The following is a 20,071-nucleotide window of genomic DNA, read 5'->3' as shown; positions in this document are numbered from 1 at the left end:
AGGGTGTTCTGGGTGGTTGCTATGATGTTGCTAGGTGGTTGCTAGGGTGTTTTGGTAGTTGCTATGGTGTTGCTAGGGTATTCTGGGTGGTTGCTAGGGTGTTGCTAGGGTGTTCTGGGTGGTTGCTATGGTGTTACTTGGTGGTTGGTAGTTGTCACAGATGGTTACTATGGAGTTTGTATAGTTCTTAGCATGATCTTGGTATGATTTAGCACTTAACTAATCGCTATTAGCATGTAGCTATTCACTGCTAGCATGTGTAGCATGTTGGAAGTGCTGTTTGCTAGCATGAGTCAAAAGAGCCAAACCTCATCTCTATACAATGTTCTGATACAGAGATATAGGTCTTGCAAAATGGTTGCTAGGGTACTCAAGTTTGGTTGCTATGGAGTTGCTTGGGAGCTGGGAGCTTTATACGTACGAAGTTTAAAGTGGTTTGAAGTTTAAATTAGTTTACGAGTTTTTGAGTTTTGAGTTTATAAGTTTAAATGAGTTTAGAGTTTAAGTTTAAATGAGTTTAGAGAGTGTGTGTGTGTATGTGGGTTCACACACACACACACACACACACTCAGAGTTTATGAGTTTAGAGTTTATAAGTGTATAAATGGATGAGTTTATAAGTGTACACGTTTTTGAATTTGGTTTGTAAGTTTAAATGAGTTTTGAGTTTATAAGTTTAAATGAGTTTACAGTTTATAAGTTTAAATGAGTTAAAGCTTAAGTTTGAAGTTTAAAGAAGTTTAAAGTTTATATTAGTTTGAAGTTTAATTTAGTTTGAAGTTTAAAGTAGTTTAAAGTTTAAAATAGTTTGAAGTAGATAGATAGATGAGTTGATTAGTTTAATTGAGTCTCAATGGCTTATATATTATATAGAATGGCAGTTTGAATTAGTCTTCAAGGTATTTTGATTTGAATTTTCGTCGGTTGGCCAGTTTGAATCTAGATTTGAATTTTTTAGAACTCCCCAATGTAAGTCAATGGGAGTTTTTCCGAGTTTTGATCGGCAATATTAGGAAAACCGTAAGTCCGATCAGTCTGAAAAGATATAGCAACTCAAGTCAGAATAGTCTGAAGGTCTGAGCCGAGTTTGGAGTATGTAGAGTTAAAGCTCTAGGAGGAGATAGGGGATAAATTTTTAGTAAGAAGAATAATAATAATAACTAGATGCAAAAGTTCGTCGAGACAAACTTTAAGTTGGCTTGAGAAAGTTTGGACCAGAAAGTTTGAAGAAGTTTAAATTAGTTTAAAGTTTAAAGTAGTTTAAAGTTTAAATTAGTTTAAAGTTTAAAGTAGTTTAAAGTTTAAATTAGTTTGAAGTTTAAAGTAGTTTAAAGTTTAAATTAGTTTGAAGTTTAAATTAGCTTAAAGTTTAAATTAGTTTAAAGTTTAATGTAGTTTAAAGTTTAAATTAGTTTGAAGTTTAAAGTAGTTTAAAGTTTAAATTAGTTTAAACTTTAAAGTAGTTTAAAGTTAAAAAGTTGTTGGGGGTTTTCTAGTGGGTTGCTAAGGTGTTCTGGGTGGTTGCTAGGCGGTTGCTAGGGTGTTCTGGGTGGTTGCTATGGTTTTGCTAGGTGGTTGCTAAGGTATTTTGGGTGGTTGCTAGGGTGTTGCTAGGCAGTTGCTAGGGTGTTCTGGGTGGTTGCTATGGTGTTGCTAGGTGGTTGCTAGGGTATTCTGGTTGGTTGCTAGGCGGTTGCTAGGGTGTTCTGGGTGGTTGCTAGGGTGTTGTTAGGTGGTTGCTAAGGTATTTTGGGTGGTTGCTAGGGTGTTACTAGGCGGTTTCTAGGGTGTTCTGTGTGGTTGCTATGCTGTTGCTAGGTGGTTGCTAGGGTATTCTGGTTGGTTGCTAGGCGGTTGCTAGGGTGTTGCTAAGTGGTTGCTAGGGTATTTTGGGTGGTTGCTATGGTGTTGCTAGGCGGTTGCTAGGGTGTTTTGGGTGGTTGCTAGGTGGTTGCTAGGGTGTTCTGGGTGGTTGCTATGCTGTTGCTAGGCGGTTACTAGGGTATTCTGAGTGGTTGCTAGGCGGTTGCTAGGGTGTTTGGGTGGTTGCTATGGTGTTGCTAGGCGGTTGCTAGGGTGTTCTGGGTGGTTGCTATGCTGTTGCTAGGCGGTTGCTAGGGTATTCTGGGTGGTTGCTATGCTGTTGCTAGGCGGTTGCTAGGGTATTCTGGGTGGTTGCTAGGCGGTTGCTAGGGTGTTTTGGGTGGTTGCTATGGTGTTGCTAGGCGGTTGCTAGGGTGTTCTGGGTGGTTGCTAGGGTGTTGCTAGGCGGTTGCTAGGGTGTTCTGGGTGGTTGCTATGGTGTTGCTAGGTGGTTGCTAGGGTATTCTGGTTGGTTGCTAGGGTGTTCTGGGTGGTTGCTATGGTATTGCTAGGCGGTTGCTAGGGTATTCTGGGTGGTTGCTATGCTGTTGCTAGGCGGTTGCTAGGGTGTTCTGGGTGGTTGCTATGGTGATGCTAGGCGGTTGCTAGGGTATTCTGGGTGGTTGCTATGGTGTTGCTAGGCCGTTGATAGGGTATTCTGAGTGGTTGCTAGGCGGTTGCTAGGGTGTTCTGGGTGGTTGCTATGGAGTTGCTAGGCGGTTGCTAAGGTATTCTGGGTGGTTGCTAGGCAGTTGCTAGGGTGTTCTGGGCGGTTGCTATGGTGTTGCTAGGTGGTTGGTAGTTGTCACAGATGGTTACTATGGAGTATTTATAGAGTTCATAGCATGATCTTGGCATGATATAGCACTTAACTAATCGCTATTAGCATGTAGCTATTCACTGCTAGCATGTGTAGCATGTTGGAAGTGCTGTTTGCTAGCATGAGTCAAAAGAGCCAAACCTCATCTCTATACGATGTTCTGATACAGAGATATAGGTCTTGCAAAACGGTTGCTAGGGTACTCAAGTTTGGTTGCTATGGAGTTGCTTGGGAGCTGTGAGCTTTAAACTTAAGAAGTTTAAAGTGGTTTGAAGTTTAAAGTAGTTTACGAGTTTTTGAGTTTATAAGTTTAAATGAGTTTAGAGTGTGTGTGTGTGTGTGTGTGTGTGTGTGTGTGTGTTCACACACACACACACACACACACACACACACACTCAGAGTTTATGAGTTTAGAGTTTATAAGTGTATAAATTGATGAGTTTATAAGTATAAGAGTTTTTGAGTTTAGAGTTTATAAGTTTTAAATGAGTTTAGAGTTTATAAGTTTTAATGAGTTTAGAGTTTATAAGTTTAAATGAGTTTAAGAGTTCAGAGTTTATTAATTTATGAGTTTAAGAGTTCATAAGTCTATGAATTCATGAGTTTATAAGTTAATTAGTTTATAAGTGTATGAGTTTAGAGTGCATTAGTTTAAATGAGTCTCAATGGCTCATATAGTATATAGAACGGCAGTTTGGTTTAGTCTTCAAGGTGTTTAGATTTAAATTTTGTCAGTTTGAATTTTTTAGAACTCCCCAATGTAAGTCAATGGGAGTTTTTGAATGAGTTTTTTCGAGTTTTGATCGTCATTTTTAGGAAAACCGTAAGTCCGATCAGTCTGAAAAGATATAGCACACCGAGTCAGATCAGTTTGAGCGTCTGAGCCGAATTTGGAGTATGTGGAGTTAAAGCTCTAGGAGGAGTTTGAGTTGTAAATTTTTACGGTCAGAAGAATAATAATAATAATAATAATAATAAGTTTAAATAGGATTTCAATATGTTGGCTCTCTCAAGCCAACTTAACTAGATGCGAAAGTTCGTCGAGACAAACTTTAAGTTGGCTTGAGAAAGTTTGGACCGGAAAGTTTTTTGCTAGGCGGTTGTTATGATGTTATGGGTGGTCGCTATGGTGTTGCTAGGCGGTTGCTAAGGTATTCTGGGTGGTTGCTAGGCGGTTGCTAGGGTGTTTTGGGTGGTTGCTAGGGTCTTTTGTGTGGTTGCTAGGCGGTTGCTAGGTGGTTGCTAGGGTGTTCTGGGTGGTTGCTAGGATATTTTAGGTGGTTGCTAGGGTCTTTTGGGTGGTTGCTAGGCGGTTGCTAGGGTCTTTTGGGTGGTTGCTAGGCGGTTGCTAGGGTGTTTTGGGTGGTTGCTAGGCGGTTGCTAGGGTGTTATGGGTGGTTGCTATGGTGTTGCTAGGCGGTTGCTAAGGTATTTTGGTGGTTGCTAGGGTGTTCTGGGTGGTTGCTAGGCAGTTGCAAGGGTGTTATGGGTGGTTGCTATGGTGTTGCTAGGCGTTGCTAAGGTATTCTGGGTGGTTGCTAGGTGGTGGCTAGGGTGTTCTGGGTGGTTGCTAGGCTGTTTTGGGTGGTTGCTAGGGTCTTTTGGGTGGTTGCTAGGCGGTTGCTAGGGTGTTTTGGGTGGTTGCTAGGATATTTTGGGTGGTTGCTAGGCGGTTGCTAGGGTCTTTTGGATGTTGCTAGGGTCTTTTGGGTGGTTGCTAGGCGGTTGCTAGGGTATTTTGGGTGGTTGCTAGGGTCTTTTGGGTGGTTGCTAGGGTGTTCTGGGTGGTTGCTAGGCGGTTGCTAGGGTCTTTTGGGTGGTTGCTAGGCGGTTGCTAGGGTGTTCTGGGTTGTTGCTAGGCTGTTTTGGGTGGTTGCTAGGATATTCTGGGTGGTTGCTAGGCGGTTGCTAGGATATTTCTGGTGGTTGCTAGGGTCTTTTGGGTGGTTGCTAGGCGGTTGCTAGGATATTTTGGGTGGTTGCTAGGGTCTTTTGGGTGGTTGCTAGGCGGTTGCTAGGGTCTTTTGGGTGGTTGCTAGGCGGTTGCTAGGGTGTTTTGGGTGGTTGCTAGGGTATTTTGGGTGGTTGCTACGGTGTTCTGGGTGGTTGCTAGGGTCTTTTGGGTGGTTGCTAGGCGGTTGCTAGGGTGTTCTGGGGGGTTGCTATGGTATTCAGGGCGGTTGATATGGTGTTACTAGGTGGTTGGTAGTTGTCACAGATGGTTACTATGGAGTTTTTATAGAGTTCTTAGCATGATCTTGGCATGATTTAACACTTAACTAATCGCTATTAGCATGTAGCTATTCACTGCTAGCATATGTAGCATGTTGGAAGTGCTGTTTGCTAGCACGAGTCAAAAGAGCCAAACCTCATCTCTATACGATGTTCTGATACAGAGATATAGGTCTTACAAAACGGTTGCTAGGGTACTCGAGTTTGGTTGCTATGGAGTTGCTTGGGAGCTGGAAGATTTAAACTTAAGAAGTTTATAGTGGTTTTAAGTTTACAGTAGTCTACAGTAGTTTGAAGTTTGAGAGATAGATAAATAAGTTAGACACACACACACACACACACACAAACAAACACACAAACACACAGACACACACACACACCCACTAACTCGCTCACACACTCACTCATAAACTCAGTGTGTGTGTCTGAGTTTAGAGTTTATAAGTGTATAAATTGATGAGTTAATAAGTGTATGAGTTCTTGAGTTTTGAGTTTATAAGTTTAAATCAGTTTAGAGTTTATAAGTTTAAATGAGATTAAGAGTTCAAAGTTTATTAATTTATGAGTTTAAGAGTTCATAAGTTTATGAATTCATGAGTTTATAAGTTAATTAGTTTATAAGTGTTTATAGTTTATAGTTTATTAGTTTAAATGAGTCTCATTGGCTAATATAGTATATAGAACGGCAGTTTGGTTTAGTCTTCAAGGTGTTTAGATTTAAATTTTTGTCGGTTTGAATTTTTTAGAACTCCCCAATGTAAGTCAATGGGAGTTTTTGAATGAGTTTTTTCGAGTTTTGATCGTCATTTTTAGGAAAACCGTAAATCCGATCAGTCTGAAAAGATATAGCATACCGAGTCAGATCAGTTTGAGTGTCTGAGCCGAGTTTGGAGTATGTAGAGTTAAAGCTCTAGGAGGAGTTTGATATAGATTTTTTTAGGGTCAGAAGAATAATAATAATAAGTTTAAATAGGATTTCAATATGTTGGCTTTCTCAAGCCAACTTAATAATAAGTTTAAATAGGATTTCAATATGTTGGCTCTCTCAAGCCAACTTAACTAGAATGTACATTTCCTGAAGAAAATGTGAAGTGGTGCTTGCAGTGGCAAAACTCGCCACTCAGTTGCTAAAGTGTGGTACATGATTGCATACGAGCCAACAAACATGTTTGTACGATGTTCTGGTGCTGAGATATGGCTTATTCATGTTGTTCAGGTGGTTGCTAGGGTGTTCTGTGTGGTTGCTAGGGCTTTGCTAGGTGGTTGCTAGGGTGTTCTGGGTGGTTGCTATGGTGTTCTGGGTGGTTGCTATGGCGTTGCTAGGCGGTTGCTAGGGTATTCTGGGTGGTTGCTAGGCGGTTGCTAGGGTATTCTTGGTGGTTGCTATGGTGTTGCTAGGCGGTTGCTAGGGTATTCTTGGTGGTTGCTAGGGCGTTGCTAGGTGGTTGCTAGGCTGTTCTGAGTGGTTGCTATGGTGTTGCTAGGCGGTTGCTAGGGTATTCTGGGTGGTTGCTAGGGCGTTGCTAGGTGGTTGCTAGGGTATTCTGGGTAGTTGCTATGGTGTTGCTAGGCGGTTGCTAGGGTATTCTGGGTGGTTGCTAGGTGGTTGCTAGGGTATTCTTGGTGGTTGCTAGGGCGTTGCTAGGTGGTTGCTAGGGTGTTCTGGGTGGTTGCTATGGTGTTGCTAGGCAGTTGCTATGGTATTTTGGGTGGATGCTAGGGCGTTGCTAGGCAGTTGCTAGGGTGTTCTGGGTGGTTGCTATGCAGTTGCTAGGTGTTCTGGGGGGTTGCTAGACAGTTGCTAGGGTGTTCTGGGTAGTTGCTACGGTATTTTTGGTGGTTACTAGAGCGTTTCTCGACGTTGCTAGGGTGTTCAGGATGGTTGCTAAGGTATTTTTTTTTTGTTGCTATGGTGTTACTAGGTGGTTGGTAGTTGTCAAAGATGGTTACTATGGAGTTTTTATAGAGTTATTAAAATCTTTAATAACGAGTGCCTTCAGTACGGCACTCGGCCTGCGGCCTCGTGCCTATGGCCGAATAGGCACAAGCATGGAGCGATATCGCAAGGCCACGAGAGTAAAATTGCTTTAAAAAATAAAAAAAATAAAAAAAAATTTTTTTTTTTGGTTTAGGGTGGTTGCTAGGGAGCTCTTAGTGGTTGCTAGGGTGCTGAAACTGGTTGCTAGGGTGTGGCTATGAAGATTTTAGGCCATTACTTATTGGTTGCTTGATAATATAAATCCTCTGAGGGAGAGAGAGAGGGAGAGATGCAGGGGTGTCAGGCCCTTTGGAGTCTGTGTGTGTGAAAACGTCGGTTGGGATTCAAATATTTTTAGAACTCCCAATGTAAAGTCAATGGGACTTTTTTGGCCGCTTTTTCGTCCGCTGTGCGAACATCGTACACCCGATCGCTTAGAAAAGTCATAGCACACCTCTCCTCAATGAGCCGGTCGATTTGACACCTCACTCAGGAGTCTGTGACAAACGGTGCGGGGCGAGTTACGCGCCAAACTTTGTCCAGAATAATAATAAAAAAAAGAATAATAATAAGTATGAGCAATAACAATAGTGATGCCTTGCTTTCAGCAAGCACCACTAACTAGAATGTACATTTCCTGAAGAAAATGTGAAGTGGTGCTTGCAGTGGCAAAACTCGCCACTCGGCTGCTAGGGTGTTCTGTACGACTGCATACAAGCCAACAAACATGTCTATACGATATTGTGGGGCTGAAATATGGCTTCTATATGTTGGAATATGGTTGCTAGGTGGCTCTTAACGGTTGCTAGGGTGTTCTGGGTGGTTGCTATGGTGTTACTAGGTGGTTGCTATGGTGTTACTAGGTGGTTGCTAAGGTATTTTTGGTTGTTGCTATGGTGTTACTAGGTAGTTGGTAGTTGTCTAAGATGGTTAAAATATTTAGAGTTCTTAAAATCTTTAATAACGAGTGCCTTTTAGTATGGCATTCAGCCTCATTACTAATCTAATCTGATATGTTTTATAATTAGGACATCACATTTACCATAATAGTATTATGTCAGATGCACAATAGTCGTACATGACACAAATTACAAACAAAATGCATGCTTGTTTATTTTGATATAATCAAATTCTCATCAAATTAACTTTTAAAACAACCTATGGGCAATTTTTCTACCTGACCTATGTAAATATTAACAGCAGATGTAGTGATTTATACTGTAGAACTGTGTGTAAATCCTGAGTTGAGGGGTCGTGAGCTGCAGAATGCAACCAGTTACTTATAGTGCAGCGTTTTGCATGGCGTCCCCACTGCGTATAGCTATGCAAAATGAAGTAACCGTTCGAAAAGGGAACTTCTCAGTATATTGTAACCTCAGTTCCCTGAGAGTAGGGAACGAAATATATTTCGTAGCCGGCCGCACTATAGTAACCTGGCAAGTTGTCGCTTCAGTCGTTAAACCTGCTAAAATGGCGTTTTTCGGGGTCTAAAAATATCATAAAAGAATAATAATATGGGCTAAGGCCGCGCCCCCTTGGCGGGCTGACGTGTAATGGCGTGATGCTAGTTCATTGGCGCACATGTCAGAGGCACCCGCGCCATTGGATGTGTGCAGTTGCCGCAGCACAGCCAATGAGCGAGCCAGACACTCACTGTGCTAGCAATGCGTTTTACATTATAGGCTTCAGTAAATCGAGGAAAAGGAGTTTTCCCGCAATCTGTAAAAATGCATGGAAACTTTAAGGTTAAAGTAACCTTCCACAAATATTTCTTACATTTGAAAGGTTTGATTTGGCTATGCCAGTAATATGAAGACACCCTTTCTCAAATAACATTCACCCTTTTCTTACAAAACGTATATGAATATGCTTAGCTTATATCTGATGACATTGTGTGTATGTTTTCTAGAATTAATGGAAAATCTGTATTAATACATTTTCTTGGACAGAATGGTAATTGTAGTACCACATGCATGTACAGACGGTGGATCTGAAAGACGCATACTTTCACATTCAGATAGCTCTCATCACAGGCACTTCCTGGGATTCGTGTTCGAAGGTGTCACTCCTCACGTTCGAGAAAAACGCAGCTAGTGCTTTTCCCTTTGAGACTCAGTAGGGAGCGCGTATTAGTCTACCTAGACGACTAATGCAAAGAACTAAAGCCCCGCCTCACCCAGTTCGGGTACCGGACCTGGTTGAAACACTCATGCATTAGTGTTTCAACCAGGTCCGATACTCGAACTGGATGAGGCGGGGCTTTAGTTCTTGTATTCACTTGCTACGCCATGTGTAAAAAATGTCTGTCAACTCGCACCCTATGTTTGTGAAAATACACACAATGTCATCAGATAAAGCATATATTCCTATACGTTTTGTCAGAAAAGGGTGAATGGTTTTAGAGAAAGGGCGGCTACATATTAATGATTGATTTTTTGCGCCATGTAAGGAGGGAAAGGCAGTTTGAATACAGTGATAGTGCGCGCGCGCGCGCGACCGGCTCTGTCTCTCTCTATGCTCGTTCTTTCAGAAACAAGCGCCCCCTGTCACGAGCGCTGCAGTCAGTCATCTATCACCATTCAAGGTGGCCGCCAAAAAAAAAAATCATTAGCTATAGGCCGAGCTCAAAAGAGCCCAACCCCAAGTCCTTTTGTCTTTCTGATCCAAAGATATAATCTCACAAATTTTGTGCCAATATTAAATCTTTGGGACTTTTTTCGGCTGAGCCAACAACCATGTCTGTAAGATATTGTGGATATGGCTTATATGTTGCAATATGGTTTCTAGGTGGCTCTAAACGGTTATGTTGTTCTGAGTGAACACTATATTGATAGATTTAAACTAAGTTCCTTTTTTAATTATTATAAAGTCATAAGATTTCCTATCATTTGTTTTAATGAGATATAGTTTAGCCTATTTTATTAGTGCATAGAATTTTGACGTGAACAAATGCATAGATCCGCAATGGCTTAAAATACCATTAAAAGCACTGTTCTGTTAGCACGTTTTGGTTGTGTGCATGGTTGTGTGCAGCACATAAATACGAGTCGTTTCGCGCTTGAAATGATTTAAAAACAAATTTTCTGTGACCGCGCTTTTTAGATTTGTGCGTCATCGAAAATTTTTATTTTATAACAACAAGTATCCGCCACCTGACCTCAAGTAATGTGAAGAACAAATAATTTAATACATTTGTAAAAACGCTCTTTATTTGAATGAGTGGGTGGCTCTTAAAAGAGCCGTTGTTGCCTGGGATGGCAGAGGGAGTAAGACATGGTGGCTTCAGCTTTGGAGTTCCACCCGCAGAGCTTCTCTGAGGTTGTCCAGGAGAAGCCGGTTTCCCTCTGTGCTCAGGTGAACTCCGTCTCTGCACAGATGGGAGAGGCCGATGTTTCTATGCTGAATGGCGCGCATCTGTCTCCGTGGATATCCTGAGGGCAGAGGAGGTAAAACATATATGATAATGTTAGTGAATTTATTTGAGTTGTTCTGATTCTCCAAGACTTATTGAGCAGCATAGTTGATGGGTCAAATGTAAGCCTGGCAAAATACCATTTTTGCTCTGTCACTTCTGAGAACCATCATGCACGTTAAAATCAAAGCTTTTCACATCAAATCATACACCTTTGAACAAAACCCATGGTTTTTCCTGCATTTAACTTTTTTAGCATTTATTAATCTTTGTTAGTGATTTTTAACATTTACTAGTACTGGTACATTGTTAAAATTAAAAGTTTTAAGTGCTAACATTAGTAAATACAGTGAACTAACATGAATAAACATTGAACAGCAGTTTTTAAAATAAATAACATTGTCAAAAATAAATAAATAAAATTAAGTTCATACTGGAGTGATTAAAATCATAAAGCACAAAGCAAGTTGTTGTTAGCTACCTGTTAATTTTATTCAATTGTTAGCTATATGGTAGAAAATTAAGACTATTAGTTTAAATAAACCTTTTGATGCTACTTTTTTTAGTTTAACTTTTTAATATCAATATAACAAAATTATAATTTTATCTTACAAAACTATGAAATCCAGTGGTAAAATCTGCTCTTTTTTTAAATAAGAGGGCAAGATAGGACAGCAGTGTCTGTTGGCCACCAACGAAGACCATTTTTGACCTGGGAAAAACAATGAAACCGTTGTATAATAAAATGCACTGAAACACTAGACCTTATCAGTAGTATTGACAAACTTTACCTCAGTCTGCTTCTTCCTCTGCTTCTTCATTCTTCAGCGTTGTCCTCAATGCCATAGATATTTGGACCTCTTCTCCGGGCATGAAACTAATAAATTAACAATGGGATCACTAATACACCCGGAACTAATAAACAAAAAAAAGAAAGAAACTCAGAAATAAAACTTACGGAAAGAAATTGGCACGTAATCTGGTATCCAGCTCGTCATCGTCATTGATGTAGCACACGTGATCTTCTCAGACAATCTGACTTCATTTGGCTGGTTCCTGAAAAACATTAAAATCAAAATTAGATTCAAATATAACATTTCGATTCAAATGCGGTTATGAAAAGCAGTAGTACACCGACTGAAGCAAAATCTTTTAACACTTAGCTTTAGAAGGTATATTGCACACTCGTATCCAGACAGGACTGCTATGGTCTCCCAATTCTTCCTGCAACTTTATAGAAAGTGCACATATCAATCATAGAATAGCAGGGGACTGCATATCCCGCACAGATTGTCACAAATTGTGTAGATTGAAATCAATTCAAGTAAAATGTATGTTATAAGGTCAAAATCAAACATTACAATGGTGTCTTGCTACTTCTCTCTTTCCCTTGTCTTTTATAACTTACTGCCACTGTTGCTCAATGACTGTCTGTGTCCTCCCTGGAGCTGTCACACTACTCCTCCATACTTCCTGCTGCTGCTGTGGTTGCTCCTTCCTCGTAGCTCAGTGGCATAAACTCTAAACATGACCTAACCACAATCTCCTAACCACAATCTAACCGCAACACGACCATACGCGCCAACCCGTTTGATTAAGGCTGTCGAAGCCCCGCTGATGTCATGTATCCAGGTCCATTGGCAACGGTTCCGTATGGCCTACCTAACAACCCGACCATACGCGCCCAACCGTTCAACTAAGGCTGTCGAAGCCCCACTGTCTCATTTAAAGCAAGGTTCAGTGGCAAATGGTTCCGTATGGCATACTAACCTACCGCAACACACAACAATACCGGTCCATCACAAAAACTCATTTACGCAAAATACAGTACACGGGATTGTGATAACTATGATAACTATGCAAGACACCTGACTGAAGGCACAAATCCGGATGAGAGATGTAAATATGATCCAATAGAGTGTTCTTTTTGGTTGTTGCTGTGGTGATCAGTTGCGTGTATCCTTTAGACTGAAACAATTCCAGAACAGTTTTTTTCCCTGCGCAGAGATCCTCATTAAAATCTCCACAGATTATTACAGGATGTTCGTCCACGATGTCCAAATAATCCAGCAGACTCTTCAAGTTTTCCAGGAATCCTTCGAATCCGTAGTGTGGTGGCCTGTAGACAGCAGCGATTGTTGCTTTGATCGGGCTATCTACTTTGATGACGACATACTCCAGATCAGTCACATTTTGAATAAACTGCCTAGCCTGAGCTGATATATGCTCTTTGCAATAGATTGCGACTCCACCGCCAGCTTTCTGTGCAATTTCTTGGTGTGTCGAGTAGGAGACATGTCTGTTACGCAGAAACATGTTGTATCCATCCAATTGGACGTGAGGTGTAGTGAATGATCCGGTCAGGTGAGTTTCCGTCATGCAAAGAATATCCGATAGAAGCAGTTCATGATGGCATCTGATGTCTTCAATGTGGGATGACAGTCCTTCTGTGTTGTGATGGATGATTTTAAGCGTTTGATCCATGTTGGTTTCCCTCACCTGCTGCAAAAGTGGCATGATTCCTTTAAACGTCGCTCTTGTCATGTTTCCCAATGAGGCTGTGACAGTAGGATCTGCATATATCTTCTTTTCACTGAAGTCCATAATGTGCAGTCCACGAAGCGAGGTCGTTCTGCTGAGGGCAACGTAGGCCATTCCCGGCTCGAAAATCTTCTTCAGTGAGACAACGGCATTCTCCATCGTCATGCCTTGGACTTTGTGAGCTGTGCAGGCGTAGGCTAACTTGATGGGGAATTGTCGACGAACTGCCCCTTTCCTAAGAGTTTCTTCGGATCTCTCGATGTAAACCAAGTCATCTTCTTCACCTTGCACCCTTTTGCGGTGTTTCTTGCCTGCGTTTGGATTGTCAAGCTGAAGTCCTAACATTTGCACGGTGTTGATTCCATCTTTTGTCTTATTGACAATGTTTGCAATCTTTCCAAAACACCCATTGACAATTCCATCTTCAACATCCAGATTCCTAGTCACCATTATGCGTACTCCCAACGCAATTTGTATGGTGTCAGGCAAGTCATCCTTTTTTCCGGTGATGGGCTTCATTTGTCTCTTCATCCCTCCTGTTCTTGGGTCTTTCCTGTAGTCTTCGGCATCGATGGTAATGATGTCAGTGTGAAGAGCATGGATTGTTTTCGTATTGTGTTCGTGAACTTCCTTGTTTGTGGCAAATATGTGCAGTGCATCACACGGGCAGTCTTTGGGGTCCTTCACTGCCTGGAGTAGCAAAGCTCTATCTTCTTCGGCGAGATCGTCGGTCTTCTGCTTCACCCGTAGGCGGTTTAAAAGTTGGGCAAAAGCCAGGTCTTCTTTCTGACGCATGATCTCGGTGAGGGTAATCATTTGGAAATGGTCTTTCCAGAAGTCCAAAACATCCTCTTCGTACACGCAGAGTGGTTTGGCTTTACCCAGAGGTGGCAGTTGGTAAAAGTCGCCCACGGCGAGGACAGAGATTCCCCCGAAAGGTTTTTTGCTGCCTTTGATTTGCTGACATCTCCAGTTTATGTAGGCAAAAAGATCCTTTGAAATCATGGACACTTCATCGATGATAAGAATCTCCACGTCGCGTAGTCTTGCTCGTAGTTCATCTAGGGCATTTCCAAGTCCTTGATACGGTGGCTTCAGATTCCTTGGAAGTTTCAAGATGGAATGCAGAGTTTTACCGGATATGTTGAACGCTGCCGTTCCAGTAAACGCACTCAAGAGCACCGTAGGCACGGATAGATCTCCTTCCTCTCGTAGTCGAGGCAGTTGTCGCAGAATCTTGGTCGCTTCCGTGTATATGCACTTGATGACGTGTGATTTGCCACAACCAGCACCACCTGACACGAAGTAGAAAAACTGTTCCGGATTATGACCCCACACACGCTTCTGACACCACTGGCAGACCGTGTAGAATATGGCTGCCTGCGTCTCGTTTAGACTTCTAAACAACCTCCTGACAAATTCGATGCTCATCTGCGGTGCCTCTATTTGTGGCACGACTCCATCTCCATGTTCAAGAATCTGAAATTCTGGGACATCATCTTGTACATCCTCATCATCTGGATTGATGTCTTGTCGTTCTGCAACGCACTCTAAACGATCCACTTCAATCTCTGGTGCAAAGGCGGCCCATGCGTTCTCGGGTGGCCCTTGCTGTTGCAGCTGATCGAACGCCTTATCCACCTCGTCGCTGTGTTTTTCGAATTTTTCCTTGTGTGCTTGCACTATGGCGCAGACAGGGAAAAGCAAACCAGGGGTTGTCCAGGGTAGTTCCACCTTTGCACTCTTGTAAAATGTTTCATATGTCGGAAATCTAGGCGGTTTTAGCTGCTCGTTGCTTCGATGTGGCATATAAAGCTTAAGTAATCTACTGTAAAACTTTTCGGGTTGTTTTTCCTCCGAATAACGTGCATACCTAATAACTGCAGCCTTCCCAGTTCTTTTCTGAAAAAAGCCCATGCCGTAGAGCAGCTGGTGAACATTCTTGCCTTTTGTTTGTTGACCGTACACGATGCGGCACTCCGAAGCAAATTCTGCCAGACACATCTTCTCAAAGTCACGCGTTTGAGGCCTTGCTCTGTATTTCTCTATCATCCCTGACATCCACACATCCTCCGAATCAGGATTTTTGTTTTGTAGGACGCTTAGGGGAAGACTCATCTTAAGCGCGTCATCGTCCGTCGGTAGAAACACAACACTTCGTGAACACTTCTTCAACGGTAAGCTGCATGTTCGTGCCACAGACTCCTGAGCGCTAACTTGCCTGTGTTTTGAGTAGGCTTGCATTATCTGCTTCATTTCATCTTCCTCGCTAACGTTCGTCTCACGCACACTCTTGATTACGTTCTTAAGTAAATCGCCCATTTCATGCTCCGGCTTGGAAATATACGAAAGCATATACATAACGCAGCTAAAAGCGTCAAGAACGAACTGAATGTCCATATTAGCGTTCCATGCCCTCAACAAATCGGGATTGTATCCATTCACCCAAGACTCCTTTGGATCACGCTTCAGCAGAATCACGTTGGCATTGGACAATGCTTCGACGTTCTCATTGTAGTCATCGATGGACAACTTACTCTTTGTCAGTAGGTCTGACAAGCTGTCAAAAGAGGCTTGGGGGTCATTCAACAGATCCCACACCGGCTTGAGTTTTGTCCTGGCTTCACTCATTGCCTTTTGAGCAGCCTCCCGTCTCAACTTCCTTCTGTCTGCTTGCTTTTGCTCTTTCTCATGCTCTTCTTCAGGACGCTGTGGTTGTTTAGATGCAAACATGCAGCTTCCAGATGGAGAAGTGTCTGTGTCATCCTCTTCTTCAGGACGCTGTGGTCGCGGACGAGTGATCGTGGTGCTAGACACCGGCAGTTTGGGGAACCCAAATCGACACAATAGATTTCCCTTCTTACAGGACTTTGAGTGGTTCCTGCTGTGAAGCTGGACCTCTGTGACGATCTTGTGAAGCTCAGGATCAGCCGAGGGATCGGGCAACTGGCAGGTTATGTTGCGGTCAATAAAGTCACAAACATCCTTATCAGAGTCCTTTTCAAACTCGGGTGCGTCCTTTATCCAAACAAGAAGATGGATATGTGGGCTTCCTCTAGCTTGAAACTCCACTCGGTAAAAGTAGTCCTCAACTTTACCAATGGGTTGGGCAGGCGACAAAAGCAGATGAGTCATTAGCGCATCCACCCGCTTCTCAAACATACGCATGACAGTGACCGGATTGCTTCGGAGGATTTCACACTTTGTCGTCCAGTCAAGCTCGGAAAAGTCGACGTGTTCACCTTGCTGGGCCTTGATTGCTGTAATTACTTCAGGCCATCTCATTTCGGCTGCACTGAATGTGCAAAAAAACGTAGGGGTTCCTAACTGTCTTATCATGGCCTGTAGATCCCTCAAAGTTTTCTCCCAATACGATGGAGAGCCTCTCAGTGGTTGCATGAACCGCGTGGCGTCTCTGTTGTGTACCAATCTTTCAATCTCCCGGTTGTCTTGAAGCAGTCTGTTAGAAATTCTTCGGCCATCTCTTGTGAGAGGTTTGCCTTTTCGCAACTGAATAGACATGCTGTTTCTAGCCAGTTGCGTTTCTGTTACAAACTGTGCAAAGAAAAGATAACTCTGATCTTTTGCAAAACGCGTGTCCACGCTGAACAATCTCACGTTGAAATACATACTGGGAGATATTGAAATTTGTCTTTCCTCATCAATGGAATTTTGTCCAGTGGGGAATTGAACAGGGAAAGCCATAGCTTCCAGCTTTGGGATCTTGAAAAATCCAACAGGCTTTTGTCCTTGTGCAGGTGCGATACTAAATATTCCCTCACCGTACGACAAGATCTCCTGTCCGATGTCGGGCGGCTGCATGCACGTGTCTAATGTGAGCCCGGGTCGAAGCTCATCCTTTTCCTCGACGCTAACGTGTTGCTCATCCTTTTCCTCGACGCTAACGTGTTGCTCATCCTGCTCAGCAACATCGACTTCTTGTTGCATCTCAGAGACTTCAGCTTCCTCGTCTAGGTGACTTTCAGAGACATCAGCTTCCTCATCTATGGGACTTTCGAATATAGCCGTTTCTCTTATGGAGATATTCCTGTATTCCGAATGCATTGCTTTCAGCTTCGATAAAGCTGCAAGTACGTTATGCATGTTCACCGTGTGGAACTGCTGGTATCCTTTGAACTTAACATGTCTCTTCAGCTTCACCTGCAGCAGCTGGGCCTCACTTCTTGGTCTTGGCAGAGAGTTGACAGTCTTCTCCATCTCGGAGGGCACACACACGACGGCACCACGTACTGCTCTCTGCTGTCCTTTGGGTAATGCAACTATTTTTGCAAATGGTAAAATTTTTGCAATGAGTTGACGTTCAAGGACATTTAATTCATCCAATTCCGCAGGGATTGGTGGCAACTCCAGTTTGTTGGCTGCTGCAATTGAAGACATCTGTCCTCTCTTGAGGTGGCTGTCACAAGTGTGGCAAATCCATTCCTGTCTTCTTTCTTCCGGAACTACGCAGGAACCTGAGCAGGCATTATCACAAGCGTGAACATACTTCCCAGTTAGGCAAGACATTGCAACATGAACATTTTTGTAATAACTTGTTCTATTACAGACCTTGACTTGATTAGGAAACAGGGCTCTGTGACAGACTGTGCAGACATGTGTAGGGCCATGCTGAATCTTACACCGGAATGCATGTATGGCACTTTCCATCACTTTGTTAACACAAGGCTGGGGTGTTTCCTGGCTGGGACGGATATATGGTTTATATTTATTTTTGATCCGCAGTGCGCATTGCAATCGATGAAGAACGTGATATGAAGCATCACCCGCACATTTCTGGGTCTTGCGCAGCGTACATCGCAGGATGTGATGTGCTCTGAACTCTGGGTCACCTGCATATCTGTTAACCATGTAGGCTTTCATTTTCCGCTGGAAGAGAGTATCTGTGCTGTACCTCTTCTTAATGTACTCTTTTTTCTTCTTTTGGAAGAGAACATCTGTGCTGTACCGCTTCTTACTGTATTCTTTCATCTTCTTCTGGAAGAGAGCATCTGTGCTGTACCTCTTCGTCATGTTTTCTTTCATCTTCTTCTGGAAGAGAGCATCTGTGCTGTACCTCTTCGTCATGTTTTCTTTCATCTTCTTCTGGAAGAGAGCATCTGTGCTGTACCTCTTCGTCATGTTTTCTTTCATTTTCTTCTGGAAGAGAGCATCTGTGCTGTACCTCTTCGTCATGTTTTCTTTCATTTTCTTCTGGAAGAGAGCATCTGTGCTGTACCTCTTCTTCATGTTTTCTTTCATCTTCTTCCGGAAGAGAGCATCTGTGCTGTATTTTCTCACTATAGACCATTTCATTTGGTTTCGGAAGAGAACATCTTGATTATACTTTACCTTATTTGCTTCTTTTTTCTTTGATTGGTATTGCAAAGAAGTGGCATACCTCCGTCTCTCACAATCCCTTTTTTTATGTTTCCTGGTGGCATAAGGTGCAGCCGGGTTCTTAGGTTCACTGCCTTGTTTTGACATTTTAAATGTTTTACGCAATTCTTTTCTTCTTCTGTGCTTATTTGTTTTATCTGCCACATCTCTGTTTTCAGCTCCTGAGCCAACAAAATTTACTTTGGCTCCAACATTTGTTGCTGGTTCTGGTAGAGCTGAAGTCACTTGTGATACCGGTTCACAAACAGATGAAGGCAGTTGGACAGACTGTTGCTCTGCTTCAAAAGACACAGGCATAAATTCATAGCTGGTCTCATCACCACGATCCCGGAAGATCTTGAGAACTCTGTCTGCCATGTCACTCAGGTGGGTGAAAGTCAACATGACAGCAGTTCCATGGCCAGTTGGATGGGGCAAGCCTGCAGCAGTCCTCGAGTGAGAATCAAAGTATCCGTACCTTCCAGATCTGTCTCTGAACACAGCAATACACTCTGGAGCAACAAGGAGCAGAGCATGCCTGACATTTGTTGAGAGACACTGCAGTCTTTCAGTGAGAGGAAGCCACCACTCTTCAGTGCCAGGGGGCCCTGTGGCTCTGAGGTATCCAAACATCACTCCTGACTTCAGCACATTATGTGTCCGGTGAAATGATGCCACGCTCAACGGTACTTCCTCCATTGTCAGATGGTTGCGATTAAACCTCCCTTCAGCAATAAGCTGCATTTTAATATAGACATAACACGCATCTCCCTCCTCTAAAACTCTATCAAGGTCAGGCATCTTGAACGTAATCCCTTCACTCTGATTAGCTAAAAATGTCAACGCTACACACGTGCACTGATGATTTCTAGAGAAACTCTCATACCTATCATCACCTTGACAATGAGATGCCTGCACAGACAAAACCCTGGGTGCAATATCACCACCTTCTGCATACGTTCTTACTGAAAACTGAGCTACAGCTGCACTGGTGCTGGCCTGTTCAACCTGTAAATAATCATTCATGGAATTAGGCTGTAGGTAAAAATTAGTGTTATAGAATCTCTGTTAAATTTTAAATTGCACTTCATAGTGTTTGGGACAAAGACATTTTTGTTAAACATTATTAAAGATAAACTAAAAAACTAAAGAAAAGGCATTTAAAATTAAAGATTAATTAATTTATTTTAACAATTTACATTATAATAAATGTGCTATACGGATTTGCATGTGTGTGAGACAGAACTGCTTGTATGGAAGTAAAATAATGACAAATGTTTTTTTGTTTTTTTTAAATCTTGTTGAATTGCACTACTTGAAAAAAATTACATAACATTATAATCTTGTTCATGGTAGAGAAAGCTGCTTACATGTACAAAACTAACTGTGAAGACTTAAATGTAAACACGGCTTATGTGTCTTTTACAAACTTTCCACTGACGTCTGTGAAAAAGGGATGCGCTCGACCAGCTCGCACTGCTCTCAATCCACTGCATGTTTTTCTCTGATCAGCTCGCGTACCACATCTATGTTATTATATTTTGTTTAATTTTCCACTAATAAGATACATTTACTTCATAAACAGCCTTCTTTTTTATCCCCTCTGTTGTCAGTGTTTCTTTGTCTGGACACAAACACTGTACTGTAGCCTACACACGCTGCCTGGTATTGGTTATTGGTTTCATGGCATTTTTACGAGTACGAGTACATGAGCTCAGTATCGGGCCCGATACTGATACTGGTATCGGTGCATCCCTAATGGAGATTATCAATTGGCAATCTACTGATATTCATATACTTATAGCAAGTGAGCATTGATGTTTTTTTGTTTATATCTAGAGCTGCACGA

Source organism: Abramis brama (genome assembly GCF_963993115.1).
Source record: "Abramis brama genome assembly, contig: SCAFFOLD_77, whole genome shotgun sequence".
In the NCBI taxonomy this organism is placed as follows: domain Eukaryota; kingdom Metazoa; phylum Chordata; class Actinopteri; order Cypriniformes; family Leuciscidae; genus Abramis; species Abramis brama.
This window is presented reverse-complemented; position numbering follows the sequence as displayed.